Raw genomic sequence first — 9,504 nt, 5'->3', positions numbered from 1 at the left:
AAAATGGCTAGCCGGACTATTTGCATTGGCCACCTTATTTTTGTACTAACATTCTTGCGGTGCTCTATACACACTCACTGGACTCTACCCACACACTGACTGGACTCTACCCACACACTCACTGGACTCTACCCACACACTCACTGGACTCTACCCACACACTGACTGGACTCTACCCACACACTGACTGGACTCTACCCACACACTCACTGGACTCTACCCACACACTGACTGGACTCTACCCACACACTGACTGGACTCTACCCACACACTGACTGGACTCTACCCACACACTGACTGGACTCTACCCACACACTGACTGGACTCTACCCACACACTGACTGGACTCTACCCACACACTGACTGGACTCTACCCACACACTCACTGGACTCTACCCACACACTCACTGGACTCTACCCACACACTCACTGGACTCTACCCATACACTCACTGGACTCTACCCACACACTGACTGGACTCTACCCACACACTCACTGGAGTCTACCCACACACTCACTGGAGTCTACCCACACACTCACTGGACTCTACCCACACACTCACTACACTGATACTCCAACTCACACTTTCACACTCTCCACATACACTGCTGCTACTCTGTTTATTATCTACCCTGACTGCCTAGTTACTTTTACCCCTACCTACATGCAGTGGTGTAAAGTACTTAAGTAAAAATACTTTAAAGTACTACTTGAGTAGTTTTTTTGGTATCTTTACTTTACTATTTAAATTTTTGACGACTTTTACTTCATTACATTCCTAAATAAAATAATGTACTTTTTACTCCATACATTTTCCATGACACCCAAAAGTACTCGTCACATTTTGAATGCTTAGCAGGACAGGAAATGGTCCAATTCACGCACTTATCAAAAGAACATCCCTGGGTATCCCTACCAACTGATCTGGCAGATTCACTAAACACAAATGCTTTGTTTTTAAATTATGTCTGAGTGTTGGAGTGTGCCCCTGGCAGACAGGTGCATCTGAAAGTATTAGGTACATCTGAAAGTATTAGGTACATCTGAAAGTATTGGGTACATCTGAAAGTATTAGGTACATCTGAAAGCTGTACATGGATGTGGTTTTACAACAGCAAAGCTCAGTGCAACACAGCAGTGTTGGCATCGTTTATACACATTTTTCTTTTGGTTATGTCGAAAATAAACATGTTTCAAACCCCCATATTGCACACTCACAAACTGAAAATATATTGTACTATTGTAATATCAATTGGTTAGAGAGAGCCTCATGCATTTGTCCACTGTAAATAGGCGGAGTAGATTATATTGAGCTGCGAGGCACCAGTGTATGACACGTGACGCGAACGGGCTAAAGCCGTGAGGGAGGAACGCCCTTCTCAAATCAAACAGTAATCTATGCCGCTCGGTCATGTTGTCAACAAGGCAGCATGATGCATCGTCCTGAAAACATCTATTTTCCATAAAAATACATTTTTAGAATTTTCAAAATAGTTTTCTTTGGGAAGGCAGACAACGCGTTTTTATAAAAAGCAATCACTTTTGCATGTGAAAACCCAGAATCCTACTAATTACTCTACGTGCTTAATTACGTTGCTTTTGTTTTGAGCCGACTTCGCCATGGGTTTTGAACAGGGAATCTGGCTCACGCATGGGAGGCAACCCGGTTCCAAAACAAATACAATCAACATTCATCTGGGCCAGATTAATCAAATGCCCTCACTTATACACGAATCCTGTAAAGTTAGTTCTTGTTTCAATTAGGTCTTTGGTCACATTCGCATGACTCAAACAAAAACACCATAATGATTGGTTGACAATCGAGCCTCCCACAACGCAGATCGATGGCTGCATGATGAATGAAGTTGGTGAAAAGCAACTGCAGATGACTGCAGCAAAGATTGGGTACGTTCAAGTAGATCAATTTGTCAAGTCGTTGGTCACAGCCTTTCAAAGTGTGTTGCATTGTGGGGCATTAAAATGATCTCACTTGCATCTATATGTCGACTGCGTGAACTTTACAAAAATCCTTTGATTAAAGGTCATGAAGTTTCAACTAAGTTTTTTCAGTTGCTCTTCACCAGCTTCATCCTGAAGCCATCACCTGCATAGTGGGAGGCTCAATTGTCAACCATCATAAGGGTGTTATTGTTTGACCCACGCTAAAGTGACAAAAAACAAAAAACAGGAAGCAACTTTGCCGCGATTCATATGTGCACAGTGGATATGTACAAGTTAATGTGATATTTGAGGCTCACACATGGTATATACACACACATGATTTCAGTTTGTAAATGCCTGATATGGGGTTGGAGACATGTTTATTTCGATATTAAATAAATAAATAAAATCCTTTCATAAACAATGTCAGTCACTGCCATGTTGCACTGAGCCTTGCTGTTGGAAATCCACATCAGTGTCCGCTTTTTGTCTGTAGCAGATGCACCTCCTCCCGACTTCACTCCTCGACTTTTGTCTGCAGTCTGTTGCTTTGGCCTTACCACTCAAACAAGCCCATTGACAAGATAGACATGTGACCTCTCTAACAATGGAAATACCTCAAAGATGGAAGCAAACGGGAGGAGGTGAGATCAGCTGGGACCATTCTAGCCAATGAGAGGGTCGATACGTGTGTGAACAGCAGGCACAACTCCTATACAGCACATAATGTGTTTTTTCTCAAAGTTTCCGGGATGTCACGTGTCCTATCACTACACTCATAACAGTCTCTACCAAATCGGATGTTCTGGTTGTCAGGGGAAATGGAATATATAATGACGAGATGCTCATGTTTCCAACCTAACAATGGGAGTCATTGTCCCAAAGGTGGGAAGGCAGGCAACAAGTTTAGGTCCAAAATAAACCCATAGAAACGCATTGGGCTTATTTTGGACAGATTTTGGCGAGAGTGAAACCTCGCTTCCCCTCTTCCTCTCTGCGTTAACAAGGCGACACTCCCATTTTAACTAAGGTTTAATATTTTCCCGGTATTTTACAAATGTTCCATCCCTAGAATGAATCACTTTTCTCCCGTTTTTTTATTTGTTTTATTTTATTTAACTAGGCAAGTCAGTTAAGAACAAATTCTTATTTACAATGACAGCCTACCAAAAGACAAAAGGCTTCCTGCGGTACAGGGGCTGGGATTAAAAGTAAAAATATAAAAAATATATAAATATAGGACAAAACACACATCACGACAAGAGGGACAACACTACACAAAGAGAGACAACAACATAGCAAAACAGCAACACAATAACAACACAGCATGGTAGCAACACAACATGACAACAGCATGGTAGCAACACAACATGGTACAAACATTATTGGGCACAGACAACAGCACAAAGGGCAAGAAGGTAGAGACAACAATACATCACGCAAAGCAGCCACAACTGTCAAATACCAGTAATCCGGTATTTCCCGACAAAACCGGAAGTGTCATTCAAAAGCGTTATAAAGTTTATAAACCCGGATATCGACTCTGCTGCATGAGCATGCTTTTACGGCACAGTCGATAGCGCGCCGGACCTCGGGCTAGAAGGTCGAGGGTTCGAGACCTGCTCCCTGCCTGTTTCATTACAGTATATAAATAGGCCTATGTCTGGATTTGATTAGAGCTTTGATTGAAAATGCAAGCCTGGTGCTACCTGACCCTGATTGGACATATATTAATTACATTTTATTTACATTTACATTTAAGTCATTTAGCAGACGCTCTTATCCAGAGCGACTTAAACCCCGAAAAGACCAAATGATTGTGCTGTTATCCAATACATAAGATATAGGCTACTGCACATTACGCACGACAGAAAAACATAAAATCCCATAGATGTAGCTAGACTTCAGGAAACAGCAAAGGGAGCACATCGACCGGATAGCAGTGGAGAAGGTGGAACATTTTAAGTTCCTCGGTGTACATATCACCGACAAAACTGAAATGGTCCACTCACACAGACAGTGTGGTGAAGAAGGCGCAACAGCGCCTCTTCAATCTCAGGAGGCTGAAAAAATGTGGCTTGTCACCGAAAATCCTCACCTAACTTTTACAGGTGCACAATTGAGAGCATCCTGTCGGGCTGTATCACCGCCTGGTACGGCAACTACACCGCCCACAACCGCAGGGCTCTCCAGAGGGTAGTGAGGTCTGCTCAACACATCACCAGTGGCAAACTACCTGCCCTCCAGGACACATACAACACCCGGTGTCACAGGAAGGCCATAAAGATCATCAAGGACAATAACCACCCGAGCCACTACTTGTTCACCCCGCTATCATCCAGAAGGCGAGGTCAGTACAGGTGCATCAAAGCTGGGACAGAGAGATTGAAAAACAGCTTCCATCTCAAAGCCATCAGACTGTTAAACAGCCACCACTAGCACAGAGAGGCGGCTGCCTACCTACAGACTTGATATCACTGGCCACTGTAATAAATGGAACACTAGTCACTTTAATAATGCCACTTTAAGAATGTTTACATATCTCGCATTACTCATCTCATATGTATATACTGTATACTGCATCCTTCAATATCTATTCTTTACTATCTATTGCATTTTAGCCGCTCTGTCACCAGGGGCGAAAATCTGAGATCAACCTTGGAGGGGACAATTACATTAAATTTTCTCAAGAGCAATTCCTGAGGGGGACACCAAAAGTAGTGCTGTAACACATAGCATACGTTGTTAAATGTATATTGAGGAACCATAATTCCTACAACTGGATAATTGATAGGTACAGTAGTTAACTGAAGGGTTTTCCCAACTTGTTCAAATGTTTAAATCATTATAATTCTACTACTAATAATAGTTATAGCAGTGCTCCTTACCAGTCCAGTATGTATGCAGGTATTCGTACTTACAACCAGCAATATCAAGAAAGGTCAGTAGGTGACAATGGTACTGTACACTGTATGGGTGTAGTTTTCATAAATACAATGAACATGTTGTGATCACATCTAAAAGAATCTCCATTGAGAACCATCACAAAGTTGGTCTCCGTATTGAATTGACCTTTTAATTTGACTTTTTCTGATACATTTATATAGTAATTAAATATGTGCACCTGGCCTGAGTTTACAATATCTTTGCAAGAACAAAAAGCTTAAAATAAGTACAGTTCTAAAAGCAAAATAACTACTTCAATGAAAAACCCAAATAAATCAAACAAAATATCCTTCAGTCAGTGTCTCAACTCTTCAAACAGCAGCTATGGACAAGTATGTCGCACAAAGTATGCAATTTTAAATAAAATAACATGAAATAAATCATTTGTAAGTGTACTGAAAACTACTAAACAAAAGAACAACTATCAATTATACCATGGGTTCTCAAACAGGGGTCCATGGACTAATTGCAAGGGGTCCGTGAAATAAAAAAGTGTAATGAATGTAGTCAGTACCACAAGGTTTCCAGTAAGTTTACATATAATATAGAGGGGGTGGAGGTCCCTGAGGATCGCTCAAAACCTTGCCTGCCTTACCTCAAAATATGCAGGGGTTCCAGTACCCCAAAAAGGTTGAGAACCACTGCTATACACACTACTGAACAAAAGAACCGAGCATATGTTTGCGGGTTTCCTCAACAACACATCAGTTGGCACTTTCGCAATGCCCTCGCCTGTTGTCTCCGACACCCTGTATAGCCCAATAAACTCCTTGTGAGGGACATGGTCATGGTCAACATAACGCAGACAGACATTCTCCTGTTCAGCACCAGAGACATCTTGAGTACCATCAACAATTAATGAAAATTGTACAATCGGAAGAGACCTAATCTCAGCTGCAATGCCTCGAATGACTATTGGCCATGATGTTCAGAATTTCATTCTGTGCTTTGGGGCCTGTGTACATTGTGGTACGCTCTGTTAACCACTTCAGTAAAATGGGATCATCCTCTTCTGCCCTAAGTTTCAAAATCTGGTATAAATTCCCACTGTCATCCGTGTGGCCTCTAAAGGCTTGTCCCTGTCTTACTACATGCCGCACCGAACTAACAATTTTCATCAAGCAATGCCTTGCGTCATCCTGCTGTTTACCCCACGCGCTGGACATAACTGGACACTGATTGGATTTAGCTGGTGTGCTGTTACAATTACAAAGTGGCGGTGGGTTTGGCAATTTTGATGTGCTGTGAATTTTTCAATGGCTTTTCTCCAGTTTCTAAATCCTGCACTAATGAAGGCAGCATCAGCTCTTTGGCCAAAAGATGGCTGGCTTGAAAACCCTTGGCTACAGTGAAAACACAACACTCCTTTTATTGATGGATTATAATGTAGCCAGGGGAAATCGCGAAACCATCTCTCTTGAAACGTCAACACTCTGTTGGCAAGAGTTTGCGGTTCTATAAATTGTGGGTGTGGCTGATATGGTTTTGTGCCATCACTGTGGTAACTGGACAATGCTGTGCCACTGTCCCCTATACTGGTGCTGCTGGCAACAAGGGTGACACTTGGTCCTGCCGTGGCTGTGACACTGTCCTCTGAAGTCTCTCTCCCTGGCTCTTTCCCTTTCACTACCCTAACTGACTCAGTCTGTCTCCTAGAAAATAAATAAGGTGTTTGCCGTACTCCTAACTACCGGTACCCAAAACTACACAATTAATCACAACAGCAATACCATTGCCGTAAACAAATCTTAGTTTAGTCACCAGTTTAAGTTGAGAGTGGGGGTATCCATGGCATTTTCCAATTATGTCCCTATTTTACAAGTCAAAAAAATTGAGAACCTTTCATAATGTTGCCAAACAAAGACTCAACAAACTTACCTGAGACTCCCTGTCTGCCAGTCTGTCCCTGCATATCTGTCCCCAGCTCTGCTGTCTGTGTGCCATCTGTTCCCTGCTCTGCCTAATGACATCATTGTGAAACATTTCCATTAGCATTTCACTTCTTTCTTATGAACATTTTATCAACTAGTCTTTGAGATATTAGGATACTAGAGTTCTTACTATGCGTTTTGGTGTACTGACAAATACTCTTGATGTCCGTCTTCTTCTAAAGGTTCGCCATTTTTCTACCTGGCTGGCTGGCTGGCCTAGCTGCACACACACACATTTACACAACACATGCTGCAACCTTTTGTAATTTAAATAGTTTGTTTCATATTGGCTGGCTTCCAACAATAGCTGAATTTGTAAAGCTAGCGAGCACCAATTCCGTTTCTGTGTGTTTGCTATAATCTTTGCTACCTGGTTAAATAAAGGTTAAATAAAATAAAATAAAAAAAGTTCACTAGCGACAATTTATCTTTTGCAACGAGACCATTATATATATTTAAGACAATGGTAGAAGAGAGTGTAGTTCTGTTCTGTTCAGTTTGGACTTCAGTTTATCGCTAACCTTATCACAGGGACGTCGAAGCACTACAGCTGCATGCTGATCTTGGAATAAACTGATGATAGCAAAGATTCCATCTTTGACGACGCCACATAAATGGAATAGGTACTAGCTAGCTTGATAGTTAATGTTTGCTTTAGTTTGCGCGCTAGCTCTGCAAATTCAGCTAGTGTGTGAACCCTGCCAACATAAAAATAAATAAATAACATTGCTATGGACCTGCTATGGATTGACTGGATTAACCTCACGTCAGTTACGTACATGTCCCTTTCGGACAGTAGTTACGAACCCTCTATTACCTTGCCAGCTAAAGAACTGGCAGTGGATCAAACCATTGTGAGGCAAAGGGCGGGGGGGGGTCGCAATCTTTTGAAACTTAAACGCGCTATTAAGTGTCTATAATCAGCACAAGTGCTTTCATTGCGTATTATTAATATTATTGAAATTACATAGTTATGTTTACAGCGATATATTGGGGGGGACAAATCATATTTTTCCCAAGATGGGGGGGTCGTGTCCCCCCCGTCCCCCCTGGGATTTCCGCCTATGTCTGTCACTGCTCATCCATATATTTTATACTTATATATTCTTATCCCATTCCTTTACTAAATTGTGTGTGTTAGGTTTTGTTGTGGAATTTGTTAGATATTAGGTTTTTGTTGTGGAATTGTTAGATATTAACTGTTAGATACTGCTGCACTGTCGGATCTAGAAGCATAAGCATTTAGCGACACTCGCAATAACATCTGCTGACCATGTGTATGTGACCAATACATTTTGATTTGAGCTATATGCTCTATTGGGTAAATAAATGAATTGTTGACTGCGCTCCATACTGAGATGGGCTGTCTCTCCCCACCCTGAGCGTTGATGATTCATCATGCAGAGGCCGTAGAGAAGCCAGATTTAGACATCAAATATAATTTAACAGTTCCATTTCACGCAATGCTGTTCATATAAATTATTTATTATAATTTACTGGTTTCTCACAGACATTTATCACGGGAAAAGGGAGGGGTTTTGGGCGGTAAATCTCGGTAACCGGGGTTCCCGCATTCAACCCTAATCTTAAACTCCTCTACATTTACTGGATTGGTTTAACAGTGAAGAAGAGGCCTGTTATTTTTCTTCTCTTCAAGACCAGTACAGTCATCTTAGGCACATCTATCACTCCAGTGTTTAATTGCTAAATTGTAATTACTTCGCCACTACGGCCTATTTATTGCCTTACCTTCCTAATCTTACCTCATCTGCACACACACTGTATATAGATTTTTTTCTATTGTGTTATTGACTGTACGTTTGTTTATCCCATGTGTAACACTGTGTTGTTTGTCGCACTGCTTTGCTTTATCTTGGCCAGGTCGCAGTTGTAAATGAGAACTTGTTCTCAACTGGCCTACCTGGTTAAATAAAGGTGAAATAAAAAATATATATATTTAAAAAATGTAAGGAATCTAGTTTCAGGCGTTTATTTTACGCCTGCTACGTTAGGTTACACTCGTAACAAGCATAACGAAATGTATATTCGATTAAACAAGCCATTCCAAATTCGACACTCTCATGGACCTCCATTCCAAAAAACTCCTCGATTTGTGAGCAAAAAAATACGCTACCTTCTGGAAAAGACAGATTCTGGGCAGTTTAGGCTGTCCCTCTCGCTTCGCCTCTTCTCTTTGAGTGCAGTCAAAACCTAGTGACATTTGATCACGTTTTTTGTAAAGTTCAGGTAGTCGTCATGTAGGCGCAAGTCTGACAATTTTTATCCCCATAATGAAACACACTTTGGAAGGCGGCCCATTGCCTTTTTGGAACTGGTAACACTATTTTTACGCCACTTCGTTAACGAAGTGCATTTTGTAGCAGAATAGGAGAACTTACGCAGCGGTTTAGGATAATTAACGTAGCAGGTTAGGCGACTGAGTGTAAATTTAGTAAAGGGGGTATGATTAGCGAAAATGCTCTCCTAACCTGCTTTGAAAATCACGTTGTGTCAAAGCGGAGTGAAAAGAGTGGGCTTGTTTGGTAAGGCTGAAGAAACCGACTGCAAACTGGAGGTGCATCTGCTACAGCAAAAAGTCGGATACTGATGTGGTTTTCCAACAGTAAGGCAACATGGCAGTGTTGCCATTGTTTAGAAACGTTGTTTTTTGTATTGCCGAAATAAA

The sequence above is a fragment of the Salvelinus alpinus genome, chromosome 19 (assembly GCF_045679555.1).
Source record: "Salvelinus alpinus chromosome 19, SLU_Salpinus.1, whole genome shotgun sequence".
In the NCBI taxonomy this organism is placed as follows: domain Eukaryota; kingdom Metazoa; phylum Chordata; class Actinopteri; order Salmoniformes; family Salmonidae; genus Salvelinus; species Salvelinus alpinus.
Note: the sequence above shows the minus strand (reverse complement) of the source record.